At 41.8% G+C, this 24973-nt stretch overlaps 1 protein-coding gene across 2 annotated transcripts in view; it reads left to right on the top strand.

The window, feature by feature from the left end:
• The first annotated feature begins 967 nt into the window (after nucleotides 1-967).
• KCNJ16 (potassium inwardly rectifying channel subfamily J member 16) overlaps nucleotides 968-24973 on the top strand; it is a 31215-nt gene continuing 7209 nt past the window's right edge. Inside the window, exons 1-2 of one of the 2 annotated variants that reach the window (XM_051634854.1) lie at nucleotides 968-1032; nucleotides 13110-13212. The gene's annotated coding sequence lies outside the window, so the exon portion shown is untranslated. The remainder of the gene's footprint in view (nucleotides 1033-13109; nucleotides 13213-24973) is intronic. The other variant, XM_051634853.1, reaches the window with a different exon arrangement.

Here is a 24973-nt window from a genome sequence, read left to right on the forward strand (position 1 = left end):
TGGGGAAGTGGGATAGAAAGATTTAAGACAGCTTTTTCCAAACTATTTGCTTTTTGTCAAGCAGTCAAGTCTAGTTATTGTTATTAATTTGTATTACAGAACTACCAAACTGAGACTGGATTTCCATTATATTAGTTGCTGTACAAATATCCAGTCAGAGACTGGTCTTACCTCAAAGAGCCCATAGTCTAACCAGAGCAGACAGACAAAGGGCATTTTGCCCTGAGTTGTAGGGCAGCTCAGCAGTTGAGCTAGGAATTATACTATCTCTCCTGAGTCATAGCCTAGCACCTCAGCTACTGGAGTACAGCTCTGTGTGAAAAGTAGTAGCTAATATACCCACTGAAAGGTCCCAAAGCAGCAGAGCTTTGGAGTAGGGACCACCCTCCCCTTTTTCCAGGTATTTGCCTAGTAGGGACTGACATACAATGCAACCTGCTCTGTGACTTCCCTAGAAAACGAGATTGCTCTTCTTGTCTAGACTGGAAGTCTTTACCTTAACCTCATGTTGATATAGAAAGAAAAGACTTTCTGAAGAAAAAAAAAATCTGAATAAATAAAATAGAATGGAAGTATAAACTTGAACTTGTTTATTCTGAAGTGGTTTATCAGTGAGTAATTCCAGCTCCAATTCCATGTGTAAATATTTGAAGTACCTATTGAATTGTGAAGGGCTTCTCTTACATGGGAGAATTTCCTGCTTCTTGTGTTTTAAACCAGAGCCTAGATGTGCACAGGTGATTTCTGGTTTTTGCTGTGTGTGTCTGGGCTGCAATCAGGGAATTAGCAGGGCAGGCAGCAGATTGGCTGTCACCTGCTTCTCAAGATGCCAGCAGTTAGCAAAACAGACCCTCTGAGTTTGCTCACAAGAACAAACTCGAGTAAATATTTAACTTGAGTCTTTGGAGTCTAGGGCTTGTACTTTTCTTTATTATTAACCCAACCCCTGTTTTTCTTTACAGTTGCACAGCTGCTGGCACAAAAGAAACAAAGGACTCTTCAAAGAACTTCCTCATGGAGGCATGAGCAAAGGTAAAGTACCTTTTCTATTGTTTCCATACCTATCCATGGGAAAGCAGTTGCATGTTTCTGTGTTTTGCATTTCTGTTAGGGCAGAACAACCTGTCAATAACAAGCATTGTTTAGTTGTGTCTTCTTTTTTTAAACTAAATCACTAGATACATCCAGCTAATTTCATCCTAATGTGACACAAATGGGAAAAGTATCTCTATACATAGGAGAAGAGTATGTGTGGTGGATTTGTTCAGACATTCCTGTGCTCCCTGGTGCACACACTCTGCTTTTCACTACTCTTTCCTTCACACCAACAACCTTAACTTTGTAATGAGTGTTTTCCCTTTAATTGTTTTCTGTACTGCTCAAGTCTGAAAAATTCTGCCTCTTCTCCCTGTGGAGAGGCATGACTGCACTATGAAGATCTGAGTTTACATCAGTCCTTCCACTAACTTTTGCTTACATCCTGCACATTTGATTTTTTTTCTCTGCTCTTGAGTAAGCAGTGATTTCTAGGAGAAAGCTTCTTGGTGAGGTGGGCACCCATCACCACGGTACAGAAATTACTAAGATACTTGTCTCACAGTTGTCCTGGTTACTATATCAATATGGTGTGAATACTTGTTTTAAAATTATGTTGCATGTCTATATATGCTACATGGTGGCTCAAAATTGGTTGCTGAGAGAAGGAATAATTTGCTTAAATCTTTTGTTTCTTTGCTGTGACATAAATTTACATGGAAGATGATACAGCTGAACTTGAGACAGGGTAATGCATCAAAGGAAATCTGAATGAAGCTGAGGAGTGGAAGTTAGGTACTTAAAGACATTTCAAAAATAGCTGTACATTGTGTTGTATAATTACATATTAGATAAATATAGCATGTTTTAAGAAACAATAACTTTTTAAGAGAAATGTGTGTTAGCAACTTTAGTAAAAGAAGAACAAAGTTGTTCCAGTTCCCAGGTGCTCAGAATACCACGTTACTGCATGAGTAAATCCTCTAAGTCAGGTGTGATCTCCATACAAGCAGTCTCAGCCCCAATACCTTCTTTTAGAAAACCCGGGTGCAGTCTCCCCTCTGTGCTTTGTGTGTGTGCTGCCTTGTGAGGGTGAGCGTGTCCAAACTATTGAGTGCCAGCAGAGAGGGGATGTCTAAAGGGGCTGCAGCTGCACTGTTTGCATTTTGATTTCTATTACAGCAGCATTTGCAACTCGGTGTGTGCTGCCTTCAGAATAACTTTGTTCCTTTACGTTATCTTTGAGCTATATTGGTGACAAAAGGATTTGGCCAGTAAATACTTAGGATCCTGTGAGCAAGGGTTCGCAGGCACATTATGGAACGTGGAAGTGGCCCCATCACTGAGCACTGTGATCACACCATCTTCATAGTTCCTGAAATGAAACTACACATAACAGTCTGGGAGTAGTTCACACATCTCTGATTCTTCTAAGCCTGTTAGATTAGGAAAAAGACTCTGCTATTCCATCTTTTGATCAGATCCTGCTGTTTGTTTAGCCCTACAGGTCATTGGCACCATAAGGAAGGGATGAAGCAGGGATGATAATTGCTAGCAGATACTTTTAAAATATCTATCACATATAGGTAGATTCTGTCACTTTCCTCCCAGGGAAGAATACTGAACTGAGTGAGGGTATTGGTGGAATAAATCAGTACGTGTTGGGAGAATGTCAGAATATAGACCCAAGTGACTATAAAAATCTGAATAATAAGATAGAATAGATAGAAAAGTTTAATGAGGACTTGCATAAATTTAAAGAGACTGACACCTTGATTATGAAGTAAGTTGGAAGTCACCTGTGAAGCCTTGAACCTGTTTCTAAAATGGCCAAATTCATATTTTGGAATTTACTCAAAGATTAAGAGATAAACAAGCAAAGAAATCACAACAAAACACAAAACTGTTCTCTAAAGAATGGGAAAATTGGCAAGATGATAAAGAACTTTGTGTCTGTTCAGAGATGACCTAGGTCAGCAGAGGATGAATTTGTCTTCCTTTTTTGTCAGGAGTTTAATGTTTGTTAGGGTCCATGGATTTCTCCATTTCCTGAGCATTTTATTTTTTTCCCAATCTGGCAATTCTACAAAGTCCATGTTGGACTTTAAACATGTTTGCCCAGCTTGTTCTGGGTGCTACAAAGTGCAAATAAAGACGCTGGCATCAAAAGAGGATGGAGCGCTTTGAAGATGAAGGGCTTGACAAGGAGCCAAAGAGCCAATGGACCAGTGAGAACTGGTATTCTCACAGGACTTAAGGACACTGTGCCTGTTGGTGAAAGCAAACACATATCAGAAAGGAACCAGGGGAGATCTTCATTGCTTTCTCCTGGCTATTTGCTTAGGCCAGTAGAGCTGCCACAACTCAGCTTCAGAAGGGAAGTTGTTAAAGGAAAAAGGGGATAAAGAACTTGAGGGCTCTTCCAGAGGAGCAGGTGGGAAATGAGATGTGGCATAATTCTGTATTGCCTTTATTGAAAGTGGACAAGGTCCTTCTGCCTGAGTTAACTGTTGTCTTGATTGGTGTGACAGACCCAGCAGCAAGAATCCCAGCCCAATGTGACTTGGAGCCGTGTATGGGTTTTGGTTCATTGGTTGGGTGGCTTTTAGTTTGGGGTATTTTTGTTTGGGTTTGTTTGTTTGTTTATTTGTTTCCAGTTGTTTCTTTGTTTGCTTTTTAGTGCAATGCTAGAAGCCCATTCCAAAAACATTTTGGTGATAATCAAGGATAGGGCACTTAGGATAGCACCTAATCGTTCTTCAGAGACATACAAAGAGAAAGCAGAAAAGCATCCTTCTCCAGCCCCACTGCCCCATCCAGGGTCAGTGGCATAATTCTGACAATAAATAGATTAGATTTTCTATGGGAAAAAACTGTGAAGCAGTAACTACTTTTTGTGCCTCACTCCAGCTCTTAAAATCTCCTCTGTATCTCCAGGGCCACAGACTCAATTGGCTGGCAGCAACGAGCCGTGTCAAGTGTTCAAATGAAGCAGTAATCACAGAAATAACAAGAACACTATCCCATGATATGATCAGGGCTTCTTTTTCAGAGTCTAACGATGTTAAAATAAATGGAATTATGTTGCTTTCTCTTTTTTTTTTTTTAAGTCAGTAAATTCCAAAAGAGGATTTGCTCCATTTCTACAATGTGCTTAAGGTCTTAGAGCGCACGATCAAATGCAGATTTATTAGGGGCATGATGGGTTGGCATACGGCATTCTCTGCTTAAAGCTGCTCAGTGCCTTTTCATTCTGGTCAAGGAGGAATTTTTTTCATCTCAATCATTGTTCATGAGACCATATGTGGCCTTTTTTTTTTTTTTTCTGGTTGTTGTTGCACAGAAAAAGTAATGAACAATCTTTCCTATAAATAGCAAGGAAAACTGGTGTTAGGGATAGGATCGAGAATATGGGAGCTGGGGAAAATATCACACAAACATCTCTAGTGGAAGGTTTTTCCTTCTTTTTATTGACACAGTCAGTGAGAATACTTCCACTGACTTCAGTGGATATTGGATCAAATCATAATGTCTCTCTGACTCCCCCTCTGCTGGTAATTCAGTTCTTGCTGGGCTGTCAGAGCTGCGTGGGATCTCTGAGCCTTGCAAAAAAGCTGTTAAGAAGTCCTATAGTAGTATTTCACATTTGAGTCAAATGGTGAAAAACCTGAGAAATCTCTGGGGTTCTGGAAAGCAGGAAAACTACTAGATTCTAGGAAAGGACAGGTAGCTTTTGTGATCTGAACTGTATCTGTTTCTTTCTGATAGCAACTAAAACCAAGCACCCAGACCATGATCGCTATCACCTGGTCAAGAAGATAGTGTGTGTCTGGTTGAAGCACAAGGAACAAGCCCTCTGAGGGGCACCTTAGACTTTTATGACAATTCTTTGCTTTGTTTAGCACAAAGGCTTGAGAGTTGAAAATTGTGAATGATGAACTTTATTGGAGGAAGAGAAATCCTGTCCTCTAAGTACACTTTTCCACCAGTGTTTAGAAATTTCCTCTCTCAACAGAAGGAAGCAGAAGCATTTATTTTTAATGTTTCTTCTGGACAGCTATGAACAATGTTTTAAATATTGAACACAGAAAATGGGAATACTATGGAGGTCCTGATTTTGAACAGAAACTTTAATATTATCCATCTGTGATGGAAAATTTCTCACCTGGAAAGAAGTGTACCAAATATTTTTTGAATCCTAGGAGGCTATTAGGTTTCCAGGTATTTGCTCCATTCTGAAGGCAGCTGTTTGCTCTCTCCAGAGCCAACACGAGGCCATGAACAAGCATGCCATGAACTGAGGTTATGCAGCTGGTAGGCAGATTATTTTGCAGTCGTGGAATATGAGGCAGTCTCAGCTGAAAAAGAAATAACTGATATTTAAGAGAATGGCAGAGATGTGTGTCTTAGCCAAACGAAGTCCCAACCTTCATTAACCCAAATGATGGCTTTATCTAAATCTAGATATATATATAGATATATATAGATATAGATATATAGATATAGATAGATATATATAATCTAGATCATAGTTGCTTAGTTTTCTTCTGGCATAATTCTGTGTACAGGATCATTTTGAGAGGAGGAGAAAATACAATCAACAGTTAACTGAAAATAGGTTTTAGATAATCTTTAATTTGTTAGCTCCAGAGGAGAAAAAGCACGTTTTCTATATATACTTTTAGTGCAGGTGAAAGGCAAGGAAACGTGCAGAAAAAGAACTTGCTAGTTTGGCCCTTTGGCACGTTCCCAAAAGTCAGACACTTTCACCTTGTCTTTTGTTCCTAGCTCAAATTCAGAAAATCCTCTTAGGTTAATTTGTTTTCCAGTACAAAACCGTATGCAACCTAAACCGAGGGGAAAGCATTTTCCTCTTGTCTCCCCCCTCGGCCGCAAGATGAGATCATGCGGCGCGGGCAGCGCGGGCAGCCGCGGCCGGTCCCAGCGGCAGCAACGGGCTGGCTTTGATGGCCGGCTGCTGACCCCGTCCCGGAGCCAGGGAAGTTCGCGGGGTGCCCTTCTGGGCAGCTTCTTCCCCGCCGCACTCCCTGTGCACGCCTGGCACCCCCTGCTCCCCCTCCCGCTCCCCCTCCCGCTCCCCCTCCGGCCGCGGCCGCCGTGGTGCTGAAGGGACAGCGCCCGCCCCGCGCCGCTCCCGGGCCCGCCCCGGGGGGCTCCGAGGGGCTTTACACACGGGATGGAAAAGGGACGCGCTGCCAGACGTTTCCTGGACGTAAAGTTGTTCCAAATAGCTGTGCCCCAAGGGCTTGCTTTGCTAGAGAACCAAGGAATCAGTTCGGTTGGAGAAGACCTTTAAGATCAGTGAGGCCAACCTAGCGCTGCCAAGTCCATCACCCACCCATGTCCCCAGGCAGGACATCTCTGCATCTTTTACATACCTCTAGGGATGGTGCCTCCACCACTTCCCTAAGCAGCCAGTTCCAGTGCTTGACATTTCTTTTCAGTGAAGATTTTCTTCCTAATATCCAATTTCAACCTCCCCTTGAGGACATTTCCTCTCATCCTATCACTCATTATTTGGTAGAAGACAACACCCAGCTTGTTACATCCTCCTTTCAGGCTGTTGTAGAGAGCTGTTTCCCCTCAGCCTCCTTTTTCTGTGGACTGAACAACCCCAGTTCCCTCGGCTGCTCCTCATAAGACTTGTTCTCTCAGTGTCCATGGACAATGTCTACTATGCTCTGTGGAACTTAATTTCTTCTCTTCCGAAGTAATTGCTGACATTTAAAATATTACAGTAGGACTTAGTGCCCCCAGTAATGGTCTGTTGTGCTGCTTTACCAACACTGAGCAAAGAATTGGTCTCCAGCCTGAATTGCCTGCAGCTTAATTAGGTATGACACACATTACTTTTCTGCTAAACTGCTGCAGGGGGATGTTGCACGTTGTTAAACAGCTGCTGGATTCTGCCCAAGAGGGAAATCTATTTGTGGGTTGTATTTTGGGTTGTAAAGTTTGCAACTATGCTTAGGAAAGAGCAAAGCTATAGAACTGGGCTGAGTTATTAAGAATGTTCAGTCACACAGGACAATAACCATAAAACAAAGGGTCAGACACTGCCTGGACTCACGTGGGTGGTGTACAGGGACAGAAAGCACAGGTCACCCTGAGGGCAAGGGCTACTGCTGAGCAGCAATACCTAAGCAGCCAGAGACCATTAACAATTACCCTCTGGCCTGTGGAACTGGTTGAATCCAGACAGCTAAAAAATAATGTAACCCCACTAGAGAGACTGTGCTTATGCAGTGAGAAGTTCTGGAAGAGATTTCCTGACTCACTAAGTAGGGTGGAACCTGGGGGTACAGATGTTAGTGAAAATTAAGACTTTTTCTTCTTCAGGTACTTTGGAAAAAACATCCTGGTTTTCAGAAACATCTGAAGACCAAGAGGTTAGCTATGTGGTTGGCAAGGGCTGGGCTATTTCTATTTATCAGGTATCCCATTTGAATTCCCCTGCCAAGAGCTGAATATTTAGGATTTCCATGGCAACATATTTCTGAACTCATATTCCAGTCAGACTGATGTTTGTCAACTGATTCAGAGATGCAGAAGGTAGTGGCTGAATTTATTCAAGCAATCACATTCCCTTTTCCAAGGCTAATGCACATGAATACTGAGTTAGCAAACTGAATTGACAGGGATTCCACCTCGATGAACATGTATAATGTTCTAGACCAGGAGAGGTGCATTTAGCTGATGAGTAGGATTATATTTACATAGCAATTATAACAAAGTCAGGGTTGGCTTTGTGTGAAAGACTATTTGCTATAGTATCTTACTGCTTGGTTGTCCAGGAAAGCTGTTCCTTTATGGGCAAGAAAAATATCAGAACAGATGCACTCAGCTTTTACGTGTGTTTCTTTTCATATTCTGCAAATACTCACTTCATGAAGTCAACTCAATAGTCACATCGTGGTTGCCTTAGATACATACATTAATTTACTCCATTATACCTTAAATGCGGGTTGTTTAATTGCACAAGTATTAATAGTTATTCACTGCTATCCTCAAATGGCTGTTCAGAGGCTAATGCCAAATGAATAAAGGCTCATTTTAAATCCCACATAAGTCAATGGGCATATTTCTGCTCATTTCATTCAGAGCTGGAATTAGTTATCCCCATTGTAGTGCCCCCAAATATTAATTCTTTGTCCTCAGGACACCTCTGCAAGGTAAGGTAATGCTACTGCCTCAGTTTCACAGATGGGAAGCTGGGACAGAAAGGTTACTTTTCTGTTGTTCAGCGAAATATACAGAGGTTCTCACCTTCATTATCCCTTCAGTCTGGTTTTCTTTCCATTATTTCCATGGATACTGGCATGTGGAGAGAGGAAAGGTGCATGCCTGAGTTTTGTTACAACATGGAGTTGGATTCAGGGGGAGGGAAGCAGTTGGACCTTGAAGGAAGGAGTCAATTTCATATCTTGCAATTTTGTGCAGTGAGAAAGACCAACAGCTGTACTGAGATGTCTTCTTATGGGACCTAGCATGGACTGAAGTTCTACTGATAGCTCTGGAAATAGGGTGGTTAGGAACTCAAACCATCTATTATCTATGGCATGGCAAGGAGAAATGTGCATGACACCTGTGTTGAGTGATCTGAGTCCCTCTAGACACTGAAAAGAAGGAGGGGTTGTACTCAGAAGCCTAAGACAAGTGCCATACTCATCTTTCTTTGTTGACTCATATAGGGAGCCATGTACTGGCTTCCTTGAATTTCCAAATGGTCAGGAGTGATCATCGTCCTCTTGGACTTTGGCAACAGACGATGTGTTTTAGCTCCATCTTTTTTACTACATTAGGAGGTCATCCCTAAGTGGCTTACCTGAGGATATAGTGTGCTAGAGACAGGGAAATAAACTGAGGTCTCTTGAACCTTTTACCAAAAAAAGAGCTCTCTCCTCTGAATCTAGGCTTTCCTTGTTCTCAGTCTTTTTGTCATGGAAAATGTCTCCATAGCTGGTATCAGAATTGCCCTGTTAACATCATTATTAAAGCATCAGATAGATCATTGAACTGCTCTGATATTTATCTTTGGGTCAACAGGTATGGAGACTCCAGAGGCAAATCAGAAAAAGTATAGACTTTTTATTATCAGAACTTAATTTAACTGTATTTAAATGTCATTAAGGAGTAAAAACAAAAACAAACAAACAATCAAAAAAGTCCTTTCTTGATGCACTCTCTCTTTATGAGGTATGAAATAAGGATATCAGATCAGTTTAATCCTGGTTCTTATTATGCACATGCAGTAGATGAGAATGCAAAAATGCCCTCATTCAGTTAGGTACTCTTGGATGTCAAATCAAAGACCAGGTGCTCCACAAGCCCATTTCCTTTCTTCAGTGTTTTATGCTTCCTAGTCCTGTAATTCCCCCCAGGAAACCAGAAGAAATCTTAATTTCTTACCCCCCTCCTTCCCATTAAAGTAACAGCTCTGGTCATTTAAACAATCAAGCACATGTTCTTACACTGTCTGCACCTCATGCTATCCATAAATGGTGATGTGGTAAGAAAAACCATGGAGGAAAGGAAATGACATTAACCTTTTCCATCTGATAAATAAGGGCTCTATTCAGTTGCAATAATCCACATCCTTCCCTGGAGATCCAGTTAATGTAATACCTAAGGGCTCAGCTCATTTAAAATTATTTCCACACTGGCCAGCTGATTTTTTCGTGAATTATTTAGTCCCCAGACTGAAATATTGTCCCATAGAACATGTAAAAGAGCTGGAGCCTTCCTGTAGCTCCCAACAGCTTTTATGTCCTCTCAGAGGTGCCAGAGGATCCATGGCATCCACATGGCTTGTCTGTGCCCACTAAGTTAAAAGGAACTTTTGTGGTCATTTTCATGGGACCACCCAATTGTAAGCACTGAAGATCACACACCTTGTCCCATTTGCTGCTCTTCTCTGCAGGGAGCTTCTCACCTCCCTGTTCTCACCTCACTTTAAGTACCTACAGTTTGTAGGTAATAAAGAGAGGGTCTGTACTTGGAATGGGTGGAACTTTAGAGCAACAGGCTCAGCCAGTTCAAAAAGGCAGGCACGTGGTAGCTGGGGTTTGAGGCAATGGGTGTAGATTAGTGACCACTGCGAGGTGGCTTGAATGATCCCTGCTCCCAAAGGCTGAAAGCTGAAAGGCAGAGTTTGTTTCCCCTTTCCCCCTTTGCAATCCATAGATGGCTCCAGTGGGATTGGTACCTGCCCAAGAAACTTGCACAGACAACAGTGTTTGTAGGCACTGAGGCAGACGTTCTCACAGCAGGAGGGGATCAAGGCATACAGCATCCCACTGCAAATCACTGCAATATGTGAACATCCCAGGTTTATTACAGTGGTTATATTGATCTGTAGCTAATAGAAAGCCATGGGAATCTCAACACTGGTACCAAGACATTTTGGATTAAGTTCCTACGTTATGAGACATGTTCCTTTTTTTTTTTTTTAAAAGGAGTGTAGCTAATTGAGTGTAATAAACTGAAATTGTATGCAATTTTGCAACCTTTCTGATGCTGCAATAAGCTGTGCTCTGAGTGTTCGTTATTAGATTGTCTTGGAACTTCCTAGTTGAACAGGAAAAACAAGAAACCTGACCTCACTGTAGAACCTAATTGAAGTGCTTTTATTGACCGATTTTAAGCTCTTCTAGCAACTGTGTTTACTAAGAAGTATGGGCCAGCTCTTGGCTTGTACAGACCCTTAGCTCCTGGAGTGGACACAGCCCAGCAACACAAGCACATGTCATGCTCCAGGCTTGCATCACAGGGTTGGTCTGGGACTGAGGAGGAAGCTGGAGCTGGCGATCGGCATGTTCTCCCTTGGTGAAATGCTGCTCAGCTTCTGTCCTCCTCCAGGAGCCCACAGGCCAGCCAGTCCATGTGGTGCCAGTATGCCAGGGGAAAAGCAGGAGTGTTTTGCTGAGCATGCTTTAGTTCCTGGCTCTTTGGTGTTGGGGCGTGTAACAGGGGTCAGCAGAGAGGGTTAACCCCTTTGAATCTGCTGAACCTCCTTTAGGCTCTGCAGGTTGCAAATCTTTAGAAGGATCTGGATCTCCAGCCTCATAATGCTGAGGAGGGAAGCCTGAGAAGACTCTTACGTATCCGTGCCAAAGCAAGATACAGCTGGATCTCTCTGCTAGTAAATCTACCTTTGATACTGTAATGCTGAGACTGGCATGCACTTAATGCTAATACATTCTTATCCCCATCCCATCTGTATTAGAAATTAAAGCAGAAACATGAAGACCATTACCATGCTGTAACCTTAAAACAGTTTCTCACTTTATAGAGGAACTCAGCAGGCACTGGTGCATTCAGCCATGATTCATTATTGCTGAACTTTGGTGCTGGCCTTGGCCAGTTGTGTCTGGATTCAGTTAACTTGTTCCACTGGCAGGAAAGATTCCTGATTTTTTTTTGTTATCTTTCTGGAAATCATAAGCAGGGAGTTGAACAAGATTGCGAACAGTTGCCTGATGGAAGAGGCAGTAAATGCATTCTGCAGGAAACAGGGAAGGAATGGAAGTTGGTCCTGGAACAGACACGGCCCTCCCTTGGTATGGGAGAAACTGAAGAAGCAAGAGGCAGAAGTGGACATCATTGATGTCATACTGAATTTGTGTAATATCCTTTGAATTCACCTCTAACCATACTGTCAAACCAAACTGGCTGGATTTCTCCACAAGTTCTGTTACTTCTCAGCACCCTGAGTACTGTGACACCAGTCATGGTGACACAGGTAAACGAAGCCTCTGAAACTTCGTTGTTATGAACCAGCTGCAAATCTGACCCAGAGGAGACATGGATTCTATTCGAGGAGTCTGTGATAAAATTTATGCAGATGACTGTCATTAGTCTACTCATGCTTGCTGGAAGCAGCAGGGTAAGGAAGAGACAGCTACTCTGCAGAGAACAGGCCACAGAAATTGCAGATTCATGCCCAAACTGCCATCTTAGGAAAAGTATTAGAGCAGACAAGAGACTTGCCACTCAATTCTTTCATAGATTGCTGGGAAGCGGGAGTGTAAAGGCTACTTCATCACCAGCCAAAAACCTCTTGCCTCCTATTTTTTGGCATGTATTAATATTTCTGCCCATGGGTCCCCAGTAGCAAAGCCCTGTGACCAAGTGGGCACAGGCAGAAGCAGCAGCAATGTTTGGAAGCAGGAGCAGGCAGAGTTGATATGACACAGCCCTAATCTGAAGGCCTTGTTGATAAGCTCGGGGTAAGATCACTGCCTGCATCTTGTGTGTAACACTCTCCAATGGGTTGAGTTAAAAACTTTACAGTAGCAAGAGTTTCCAGGAACGTATTTTGGGAGCCAGGAAACCAGGGAAGGTGTGTGGACACTAACACACTAACACACTAACCACTAACTGGTGATATTGCTCTCCCATTGCATGTGCCTCTTTTCACACTGAGCTCATTTCTGTGGCCAGTCAGGCCTGCTGAAGATCTCTCCCAGCTTTTTGGGATTACTGTCATATTTCAGGTGACACTGCAACCATGATGGAGAATGGAGTAGGAGTTTAAAATAACATGCTTTTTGCTACAAGCTCAGGCAGGTTAGCAGCAGCAGAGGATTCTGGGGGTGTGGAAATGAGGACTTCAAACATCAAGTGGTGGCTTTTATTACACAGAGTGGTGGTGGGATGCAAGGATAAAATCCAAGGCCCAAGGATATTTGTGCTGCATGCAGAAAACACTTTTTCCACTTTTACAAAAATCCTCTTGTCAAGGCTGCCTTAAAGGGGCTATAATTATCTGTTGGATCCGTTAACAGAGAAATGGGAAATCTTTGAGTCACACTACTTCCTGGTGTGAATCCTCTTCTTGCTTCATACTTACTGCAAAGTAGACCTTGAACATTTTTGAGAGAAAAATTAGAAAACTCCTGGGCTCCCAAATGTAGCATAATCCTCATCAGTTCTAATGTGCTGAAAGGATAGGATTTTCTGTGAACTTTTCCCAAACAGTCTTGCATTTTTTTCTTTCTTTGAGAAGGGGAGGAGTTCTGCCTAAAAAAACAAACCCAACCTGTCCTTCTCAGCTCTGCCAACCTGTCAGTCCAGCCATGCAAGAGAGAGGGAGAGAGAGAAAAAGAAAGGAGGGAGTGAAGCAGAGATTCCTTCATGTCTCAGCCAGACATTAAGGTAAAGCCTGTTTCTCATTTCTTTAGTTATGCCTGCCTCTGTGTGTGTACATGTGAACAGAAATTCTGTTACCTTAGGGAGCTTTTAACTGACTAAATAACTTGTATGAAAATAAACTGTTTTATCTTGTTCAACTGGAAGTATATTTTGCATTGTAACCTGGCAGCTTGTTAGTTGTTGTATGGAAACAAGTCTCTCTCTCTGAAATTCAGAAGATGAGTTCATGTTCATTTGAATATTAAAAAGAGGCAGAGCTCCAGTGCTTGTATGGATACCTGTTTGGGAAGGAGAGTAAGCTGAGTAATTTCAGGGCTGAAGCCAGCCTCTAATTACTGAAGATCAGGCTAAGAACTTGTTAGAAGAGTGAAAATCTTCCAAAGCTGCCTATTGCAGGGCTCTTACACCTTCTCCTGGAGCATTTGGTATTAGCCACCAGTAGAGACAGGATACAAGACTAGACAGACTGTGGGTCTGATCCAGTTTGGCAGTTCCTTCATTCCTCCCCGTTCATTTTTAGTGGGGTTTATCCAACTTGTCATTACCAGAAGAGAAACAAAGCTAAGGTGTAGCAAAACTGCCCGCATGCATTCTTGAGTTAAGAGGGCAGAGCAGCAGAGGCACTTTCAGCTCATACCAGAGGAAATTGAAGGTTACAGACTGTGAGAAATGTTGGCTGAAATGAGTGTGAGTCAGAAGAATCATTCTGTCTCCGAGCTTGCCTAATGAGTCTGGTCTGGGCAACCAGTTTGTTGTAAGGGGCCTAGTAGTGAAGGCCTGAAATACAAGAATGAACACAATTTTGGTAGATCTGAGTGTCTGTGTGTGAGGACCTGTGTGAATGTGCACTCGTGCAGAAGTGTGTGAGGAGTCTGCTGAGAGATTCTGACTCCTAGTATGCCATGAAAATCTGCAAACAAAGGTAAAAAAGAAAGCATTATGTTCATCCACCTTAGAGGCGCCCCTATTTCTGTATTTCTGAATCCTAAACAAACATTTTAAACTGTACTGAAAGCTCTGTAATACTTTTCTAAGCAGACTGAGGCTCTGGGAAGGTCACATAAAAGGCAAACTGGTGGACAGGATTTCCTTTCCTTGCTGTGTATTTAGGGGTTTCAGTTCTAGTGCCAAGGAGTGCCTGCTGAAGATAACCTGTCTAGTAATACTAACCCAATAGACAAAACCAAGTTGAAAGATGGCAGAGAAAAACAATGCAGTCACTATGTAGCTGACTGCAGGGCTTGCAATGCCTTCGCCAGGGGTTTGGGTGGCACTGGCTAGTAGCATTTGCTAGTAGCACTGGCACTCGCTAGTAGCACTGGTTACTACATGTGCCTTGGGGTTAAACTTCCCTCAATACTTGCACCTGTGCTGTAGTTTTAGATCAAAGCTCTCCCCCTGTGGCAGTGAGGAAGAGTTGTGAGGCTGGGAAGAAGACAGAGGTGATCCAAATGAGAGAGGGGTGGGGAGGAAAGGTGGTCTGTCCATGTGACTGTTGCTGTCAACAAGCTGGCAGTGTCCTGGCCTTACATCACTTTCCTTTCCACTGGTAGTGTGGTGTCTTGGGAACTTTGTGCTGGTGTGTTTCTTATTACCCCTGACCCATTCCCCTTGGGGATGGTGATACAGAGTGAGACTGTGAGCTTTTAATACACAAAAGGAATTATTTTATAGGTAGTGTGTTTTGTAGCATCATTATAAGCTTTCCTGCCAGAACGAGAATAGAGAGGGAAGTGATTTCAAGTGACCACAGGAGATGGAGAAGGGGAAGTGAATGCTTCAGTTTTGGTGGGGATAAACATTCCTGCTGCAAGTTACAGTAACAGAAATTAGTCACTGAAAGAAGGAAAGGAAGACAGTTCTTTAGCTTTCATGATCTGCAAAGACTTCACAGACTAGCCTCACAGCACTTGTGTCTCTTCTCTTCTCTTCTCTTCTCTTCTCTTCTCTTCTCTTCTCTTCTCTTCTCTTCTCTTCTCTTCTCTTCTCTTCTCTTCTCTTCTCTTCTCTTCTCTTCTCTTCTCTTCTCTTCTCTTCTCTTCTCTTCTCTTCTCTTCTCTTCTCTTCTCTTCTCTTCATGATTTAAAGGAATACAAAGAAGGTTTGGGGCATCTACATGACACATTATACCATGTTGATGGACATTTTTGAAATAGGGCAAACATTCTGATGCACTTGTTTCATTACTGCTTTTCAAAGGCTGTGAATGTACTGATGTAGCCAGATTGGTGGTACTAAGCCAAGCTCCCTACAGGCCAGGCAATTGATCTGTGCACAGTAAACACAAGATTATAGTACATGGTGAGAAATGGTTTAGTTCTGCTTAGCAAATGTCAGTTGATCAATCAGAGTTAACCAGCTGCAAACTCGCTAAATTCAGGCAATGTCCAGGCAATCCATATTTTAGATGGGCCTCATTAGTGTAGCTGTTACAACTCAGCACTGCAACAGAGGGGAAGAAATGTCAGAAATACAAGTAAAATTCTTACCAGGATTTCTCAATCTGTCATTCTGCAGGCAGAAAGAGCAGGGACTGATGTATTGGTCATTTGTTCAGGAAACTGTTTCTAAAGAAACAAACTTTTGCAGAGGAGGTGGTAGCAGACAAAAAGGTTGAAATGTGAGAAACTTTTCTGCCTGAGGGGCTTCTGAGTAGCTCCTGGAAAGATCAGTTGGAAAACACTTCATACTGAGAAAGTTTCTGCTTTTCAACCGGCCACTGCTAATTGACTCACTCACTGTTCTCCAGGATGACTAAGCTTCTCTGGACTGGCTGATGCCTTGCTGGTTTTTCTTTTATTAGTTACCTTTTTTGCCCAGTATTCTCACCATGAGCTTTTGGTGAGAAGGTTTGGTAACAGAACGTCTGTTTCCAGTAACTTGTTGTGCAGTTAAAATACCAGATGATAAACACAAACAAGCCAAACAAAAGAAACAGCCTCAGATTTCTTTTTTGTGTGCTTTTTAAATTGGGATAAGAGATTGATTTGAGCCTTCATCTTTTCATCTCCTACTGTAAAAGCAGCCTGGCTGTCTGTCCCATCTGGCAGGAAGCAATGCTTTAACCCAAGAAGCCACTGTGCTGCTTTTCACAAGGAACTGTTTATTTTTTGTAGTTTGCAGTCATGATAGTAGCACCGGTTCCTCTTTTTAAAGCAGTTAAATTTGTGTTTTGAGAGTGGAGACAGGGGAGAATATGATTCAGCTTCTCACATGTTATTTGTGGTGACACACTGGATTGGAGAATTGGAAGAGTGGAGAGTGCTTCAGTCCTTAGTTTCCTGTGGAAAGATTCAGCTGAGGAAGCATTGAATTTTTGGTTTCTCTTTGCTGTCAACATGGTAGAGGATAGTAGGTCAATACTAGCCTGAGAAGTTCTAATAATTGACATTTGATATAAATGAACAGTTCAGGAAACAAACTGAATAGAGGCAACTTCAGGGAACAACCATTTTCCAGAAAACTTTTCCTACACTCCCAAGGACAACCAAGAAAAGGATTCACTAGGTGGTATGAAATGAAGGCTTATCTCTATAAAAGAGTAAAACTAGCTGGAAAATTTCCATGTATAAGAACTAGGGGCATCTCCTTTGCTGAGGCAACTGCAAACACCAAGGATCCCCGGGTCTTTTTCAAATATTCTTTGTTGCAGCACCAGCAGCTCCTCGTTGTTTCTCTGCAAGTCTGCATCCTGGCAGTGATCAGACCTGAAGTGCCTTTACTGACCTGATTCCTGACATGGTCAGGTAGCCCCTTTTTGCTGTCCAAGGAATGCTGATCCTTAGCAACTATCACAGAACATGCACATTTTCTAACTGGCATTCTCTCACTCAAAGATAGCTCAAATGAAGGCAAATCTGAACAACTGGGATGATATTCCCTTAATCCATATAAAAATAGATGCCATGAAACACAGCCTGCTTTCCACCAGAAATCTCAGTAGGGAAATTCAAATATTTGTATTTCCACTTACAAGCTTTAACCAGCTGTTTGACTATTAATGAAAATCCTTCTAGTTTTCCACAACTGAGTGAGAACTCTTTCCAGGAGTGGCCTGTGGTGAGATTCCTAATGCACTCTTGTTTTGGATAGACTAAGAATATGAAGTTTTTCATGGCATTTTGTCACCACAGCTAGCTATTCCCCAAAGAAATGAAGCAATCGGTGCTTTATGCTAAAAAAACCCCACCCTCAAACAACTTCTGTTTCTGTTATTCAGGTCTTTGAAAGATTTGATGTAGACTTTTTCAACGGGAATAAATAATTAGTGCTTTGCTTTATCTACATGAGTGTTCAAATTGAGTTAGATTATTGGTGCAGCAGAGTCTTGGATTGAGGTGCAGTTTCCCTGGTAACAATCGAGTGAAATCAGAACCTCTTGAGCAGCCAGTGGAATGTGGTTCTACTTGGATGACAATAGGTCAAAGCATTTTAATGGGTAAAAACCTAATCCAGTACAAAAGGATTTATTGCCCCTGTGTCATCAGATTGACACTATTCCTGCAAATTCTTTAGCTTGTGACAGACTTCAACTGAAATCTGTTTAGTGGAAAAACTTATAAAGTGCCATTAATCATTTTGTTTTCCAAATCAGCCAAAGGGTCTGTGTGTCTCAGGGGGTTAGGAAGAATATCTTCCAAGTGAGTGAAATTCAACCTCTCTGCACAAAGCCTTAATGAATGGCTGCTCTGGACACAATAAATGGTTCTAAGAACCAAAGGCTCACTTCTGCAGGGTGCTGAGTACTCTGGTCCAAGGCTGTTGGAGAACTTCTGCACTTGCTTCATTTTGCACTAACAAAATAGTTTCCAGTGATTTCTAGGATGGTTATTCATGCTCTTAAACCTGATTGTATTTGCTGACAGACAAGACCTTGCAGGATTAAGTTCTAAATCAACACAGGAAGAAAAGATTCCCTGTTCAGTATGGTAGGGCATGGGGCAGTATTTCATCCCTTCTGCTGACGTTTTTCCAACTTCTGCAAAAACGATCTTTTTATTCTGAAAAATCCCAGAACACTCTCTAAACTAATAAAATGCAACCACAGCTAGGAGCAACAATGCACAAGATCAGGACAGGAGAAGATGTTGCTTGTAGCTTCAAGGAAATGTCAGGTTAGGGTGCCAAAGTCTGCCCCTCTACCCTGAAGCCAAAAGCATAAAAGACTCGGCTTGATGTCCTTTGGGATGTCTGCAGGGGACCTGTGTCATTCATAGGTGTCTGCAGCCATTTATTCTGGTGACAAGAGAGCAGCAGTGGCCCTTAACCTGCATTTTAGGTGGGTACCCTATTGAACCTTCCACCAGTTTTCCTTTCAAACAGATGCATGTCATTCTCATTCATTTTCTTTTAATATAAAAAGCAGGTTCTCCTCAATCATGCCTCTGGTACCATGCGTATCCTTTCATTGTTGATATGAGGCTTTTACAACAATAAGACTGGTAAGTATTCCTTGCTTTGGAATTACTATGTAGTTTTGCAGAACAATTGAGCCAGGCAATGACACAACCTGTTTCTTGTCTTCCTCAATGGGAAATGGGCTTTGAGTGCTGTGAGGATGTTCATAAACAGCCAAGGGTGTGTAAGGCGAAGAATGACCTCAAAGCTGAGTTTTACACAGGAGAACAAAGAGATTTCAAGTCCTGATTTGAAAAACACCCGAAGACCAAATCAATGGCATAATATCATAATTATCAACACGCGTCATTATGTTGCTGGAACCCAGTCTCTGCTTCTGCCTTTAAACACAAGTAAACACAAGCTCCTCTCCTGATTGCTATGCAGCTGTCAGGCTTCCTAAATGATGTTTGTGCTGGCAGTGGCTGGGAGATAACTTCATCTGTCTAGCATTCCTATGGACTGGAGAGTCATCCTTGCTTCTTTCCGCGGGATGTTTGGTGGCATTATTGTTTTCAGATTGCTTTCCCTTTGTTACAGTGCTTCTGGCTTCCTCCCAGAACCTTTCAGGTTACTTTTTAGTCTCCTTAATCTGTACTTTCTCTCCTGAGCTTAATCAGCACTGCAGTTGCTCCCAGACTAAGGCACCCAGGTGGTGTGGCTTGCTTTTTTCTGTGGGAAACACCACTTCATGTTTTTCACAGACTTGATTCCCTGAAGACCTTTTTGGTATGAATACAGCTTAGCACTCTACAAAATGCTCCTTAGGAAGAATGCCACCTATCCAATAACATGTGATTTGGAGCTTGTCAGCCCTTGATAGTGATTTGAGGCTTAATTAATCAACTACGGATTTGTGTGACTTTTTAGTGACTCTGGCTTGGTGACAGGAGACAGTGATGTTTTTACACAGTGAAAACAGGAATAAAATCAACGCAGGGAGAATATAGGATAAAACATCTCTCACTTAGGCTGGGTATATCACTTTTGAATTTGTGTTGACCCCTGCCTGATCCACTCTGAATTGGTTGGGGGACAGAGAAAGTAAATGTCAAACCAGAGGGTGAAACTCTCTAGACACACTGCTGCCTCTGATGAGGGTACCCCTGAAAAGCTAAGGTGTAATAAATGAGAGAGACCTTTGTCTCACAGGTCCATAACACCTATGAGGAAAACCAGCAAAGTTGTTTCTCAAACCGATCCTTGGGAATTGCTTTGGCAATAAAATCAACTGTACTGTAGTTCAGATATCGTTTTTTCAGTGAGTGTTGACATTTGTAATGTAACAAATTTTTATTAGATGTATTTTTGTTAGCATCATCTTGATAAGATCTGCATGCTTGTTCAGTGTTTGCCTTGGAGGAGTAAAACAGGAAAAACACACAGTGCTGAGCAGGTTCATGACAAACATCTTGAAATGAGCTGAACCTCCCATAAGTAGCTCATCTGGTCAGTAGAGCTGCTGAGTGAAAAACTTCCACGCCACAGGCAACCACAGAGGGCAGTGAGGGAAGCCTGGTTAGCCTCTATGCAAATGGCTGGACCTAAAGCCACTGTTTTTAGTAAAGGCAACTTCTGTTTTTTAATTTTTTTCCTTAATAAGCACTGCCACTTTTGTAAACAGTTACATATTTTGAACAACAACAACAAAAAAAGTATTCCACCTGAGGGAATTGCTGATCCAATACATTTATGATGATGGGACTGAGAAAACAGTTTCTTGCATTCCTCCAGTGGTCAGCTGTGAAGTCTTCAACAAGTGTTTTACTTCTCTGGCTCCAGTCTCAGAAAGATTTGAAGCAGGATTCTGTTCATTCTTACTGTGTGCTTATATAGTTAAGCATATGCATGAATGTTTCTCTTAGATTTAAACACAATGCTCTTAGATTGTCCTGGCCTGGGATTCCTCTCAAGCTCTTCAGGAGCTAAAGAAATGATTGAAGGGTCTGTTCCCTGGGGAGCTCATGGAGGGAGTAATTGGGATTCACTCACCAACAGTTTGGCAAGTGCAGGTTTGACATTGGGGTTGAAACATGGGTACAAAAATAAAGACAATCTTTAGGAAATTACATTAAAAATATTAGTAGCTGTCAACACAAATCAAAGAAAGAATAAAACAAGGTCAAGACATAAGTTTTTCATCACTACAAAAAGTATCTCTCTGGGGGAGAAGATACAAGCTTTGAGTGGAGATTCTGCTTTTCTTCATATTTCTTAAAATACTAATCCCTGTGTCCAGAGACTCAGGTGATCAGGAATAAGCTGCGGGACAGCTTCAAGAGACCAAAAAGGCAGTTATGCAACCTGCACACTGAGGTAACAATGAAATTCTTAACTGCACGGTTCAAACACACACACAAGATTTTCTGGTTCCACATTATTTTAATTATCCGACTTGCAAAACCCCAATATACTGTAAATTACACCACTGAGCTTGGGAAGAGACTGACAGTTGAAAACAAGAGTAGCCAACATCATTCTCTGTATAAGTCTTAACAAAACAGCTGCTGAGTCTCTGAGAAACCTCCCGTTCCAGATCCCATGCAGCCGCACTGAGGCTGAGGCTCATGAGGATGTATCCACAGAGGTTCAGCCACCTTCTCTGCAAGGTGTTGAAAGTCATCTCTGAAAGAAGCATCCCATTCCCAAATTTTCTACAGACCCCAGTGGAACTGAGTAACAATATGGAAAGTCAGCATTCTGCCAAAGTCTGTGAACCAAATAAAATAAGCCCTTTTTCCTTAGGAAGTGTTGCTGTCATTCCAGCAAGCCAAGCCAATTCTGAAGAACAGTGATAGATACTGCCTGTGGTGATACCAAGAAACCCAGCAGCTAGATCTGATCCAAAACAAGAAATCAAAGACAGCCACTTTGCTGACTTCAGTAGGAGTTGGATCAGGCCTCTGATCTCTGAAACCATTTAATGTATTTCACAGGCTTTTAAAAAGTGGTGACACATATAGCGTGATAAATCATAGAGTCATAGAATCATAGAATGTTTTGGGTTGGAAGGAACTTTAAAGATCATCTAGTTCTAACCTCCCTGCATGGGCGGGTGTACCTTCCCACTAGACCAAGTTGCTCAAATAAATGTGGAAACATGTTTTGATTTGAAGAACCTGAAACTTGGGATGCCATGTAGGACTATGGGCCTTAGTGAGCAGCTCCAGTCATAGAAGCTAAATGATATCTTCTACCAAACTTGAGAGAAAATCATATTTAGGCATATGAGAGGTGGACCTCTGCTGTGTCTATATTCACAAATGAAAGGAGGGTCATGAAAAGCTGCTCAGAAAAGCAAGTAGTAATTCTTGACCCCAGTAATGATTGACTACTTGAAGTATAGGATTGCCTGGTTTATCTGACTGTGTGTATGAATGTCAGTCACAGACTTCTCTTGTGCTTTCCCTAAAAAAATAACAAACACTGATACATTGTTTGACTTGATCTGTATCTAATAACTTATCTCAATTTCTTTGATTTGGGAATCAGTCTGGAAAGCTGAGACAGCAGGTCTTTTTGTGGTATTGCCTGAAAAATGAGGTCATAGTGGATGGGATTGATTTTGTTTACATGTTTTATTTGGGTTTTTTTTTCCCTTCTCCTATTTCTTCAAAGAAGTAATGCGAAATTATACTTTCACTGTTAGACCTTACTTTAGTTTTGAAAATGTAAAGGCTTTGGTGATTTAACTGGCATTTGAAATATTTTATTAGGTGGGATGAGACTGCTTCTGGGTATTATAGTGGAATTCCTGCTGTCAGTAGCCCCAGGTTGAGATCAGTAGGAACTTGCAAGTGTTCCTTTCTGCCTTGGATGGCCCTTATAAGTTAGTAACTGGTGTCAAACTACACCTTAGGGAATTTTCTACTAGGGCTGGAGCAAAAAAAAATCAGAGATCCTCAGGCTTCCTACTCTCTCATCTGTTGAACAGAGCTCACTCATGCTGTTAACTTGGGATTCTGTTCTATTCTGTTCCTTAGATGAAATACAATAGCAAGGCAGCTGATCCAGACTCCATCAACACCAGCACAAGGCTTTCCATTGTCAAAGCTGCAGCCTTTTGAACTGGCACAGGCAGTACAAGGGCTTCTCTGATTTTCATATATCCCTTTGGTTAAAGCCACGTAACCTTTTCTCCACTCAGTTGTTTTTGCTATCTGTGCACACACAGAGAGCTGCAGGAGCACTGAAGTACCTGGGGCTGCAGGAGCTAACTGCAATGCCACCAGGAGTACAGCCCTGTACCTCCTCACCTTTCTTATTCTAGAGGCACACAGCTTGGATGACAGTGGCATACACAGATGGTGACACCTGGTGTGTGCTAGCCCTGCTCTGGGGAGGATGTACCAGCAGCAGAAAGATTGGCTGTAAGTGTTAGGAGAAGTTAGGTCCCTTTGCAAAGAAGAAGAGGAAAGAAGGAAGGAATGAGGAGTTTCAGTGCTGTCCTATAAAAGATTAATTTAGATTTTGTGTGTGGTGGGGTTTTTTTTAAGGAACAAGTATTTGAGTCAATTCTGAAGCAGCACAAAAGATTTCTACTTGTCACATTTCTGGTCTCTGAGCTGAAAGTCTTGCAGGGTTGCACAACAATTACTAAAACTGGAAACCTTTCAGACCGTTTCCAAAGTGAAGCAGGAAACTGAGGTGATTGCTTAACCAACACTACAGAGAGAGAGATCCACTTCCATGTGTGTGGGGTTAGAGTACCCAATTTCATTTGGAGGTTTTGAGTTGTTTTCTTTTTGATTTAATCTCAGAACAGAATTATTCTGGAACCAAGATCTTCACATTGTTTTGCCTAATGTTTTACAAACAGGCTGTTGACTGAAGTTGTCACTGAATAAAAATTCACCCCAACTTGTTTACATAATGGGAAAATACAGTCATAAAATGGGTGTAGCAACAACTCAGTAGGCATTAGGTTAAGGTACAATATAGGGATTATTGTCATAAAACACCAAGCCCTAAGCTCAAAATATCAAGATTAAATTGCCAATTACATTTAGTAGAAGTCTTTAAAAGGCTAAACTCGATGCTTAAGGCTTTATGTTACTGTTCTGATTGAGTTGATGAAAATCAGGAGTCCAAGTTCTGGTCACGAGGAACTAGGTGAGGATGATAAACACAATAAAAAGGCTTGTTTTTCCTAGTGTTTGCCTTGTGGTAGCTCTTCACTGGGTGTAAGTGGGTGCTGGGTGGAACACCCACTGCACTGCTTTTGGACCTTTGAAATACAGGAGTTTACTTGCCTTTCTCACACATCTAATTGTGGTGTCATTTCCAAATATACCAGTTTAGGGGGTCAATATGCAGATGCTATGAACACAGGTGTCTAGAGCAGTCATCTCCCTCAGCATGTTTCAGTATCCAACACAGTAAAATCCTAGCCTTGACTTAGATAATTAAGAATATAAGCTGATTTTCTGGACTCTGAGTCTGGTACATTTATACTTTAGAACTTCTGAACCCATTTTGCCATTTGCACTATTTAAATCTTTGAGATTTCTCTATTTCTGTCTTCCTGCTCTCCTGCCTGGCTTCATTGCTCCATTTTTATCTCTGATAAACTTTTTATTTGGGTGGGAAATACATTTATAAGAATGGTCAGCAAAAGCACTGCACATTTCAGCACACTTCCTCCTTCGAACAACAGAATGATATGCAAGAAGAGGCTCATGATGTGTACAAACATGCCCAGAGATAAAGGGAAAAAAATCCACAACAACATGGAAAGTAAAAGCAAGACAAAACAGGGCAAGGGTTTGTGTATTAGTGTTAGAGGAAGGTGAAAACGCTTCCTGGCAACATCTGAGAATCATTTGCAGCAACGGATCCATGAGCCTTAGTGAGTGGAGAATGTTTTCAAATCCTCCCCCACCCCCTTTGTTAATCTTTACCAGGTAGTAGGACCTTTAATGTAACTTGTATGGCTTTCTTAGGGATGTGTGAAGTATTTCCACTTTGAAAAAGAAGATTTTGGAAATGGCTCTAAGACTAAAGTTCAGAAATCGGTGGTCTTCTCCTCTTTAAAATTTGGTAATAGTAATAATAATAATAATAATAATAATAATAATCATCATCATCATCATCATCATCATCTTCAGACTGTGCTGCGAAGGGCAGCATGTCTCTGAAGAGTGAGCCATGAACATCTGGCTTCACAGCCTCTCATTTGGAATAGGAAAATTACATGCCTGTTTCAAAGTGTCCCCATGAATGGAGTGCAAATCGTAAGACAGACTTCCATGATTCAGAAACACTGAAGGATGGATTTTTAGGCTTAAATGTTCTGAGAAACATCAGACAATATAAAAGAGTTATTAATTATGATGCATGGTTATTATTACACTCGAGAGACTCCAAG

Source organism: Apus apus, chromosome 17 (genome assembly GCF_020740795.1).
Source record: "Apus apus isolate bApuApu2 chromosome 17, bApuApu2.pri.cur, whole genome shotgun sequence".
NCBI classification, from domain to species: domain Eukaryota; kingdom Metazoa; phylum Chordata; class Aves; order Apodiformes; family Apodidae; genus Apus; species Apus apus.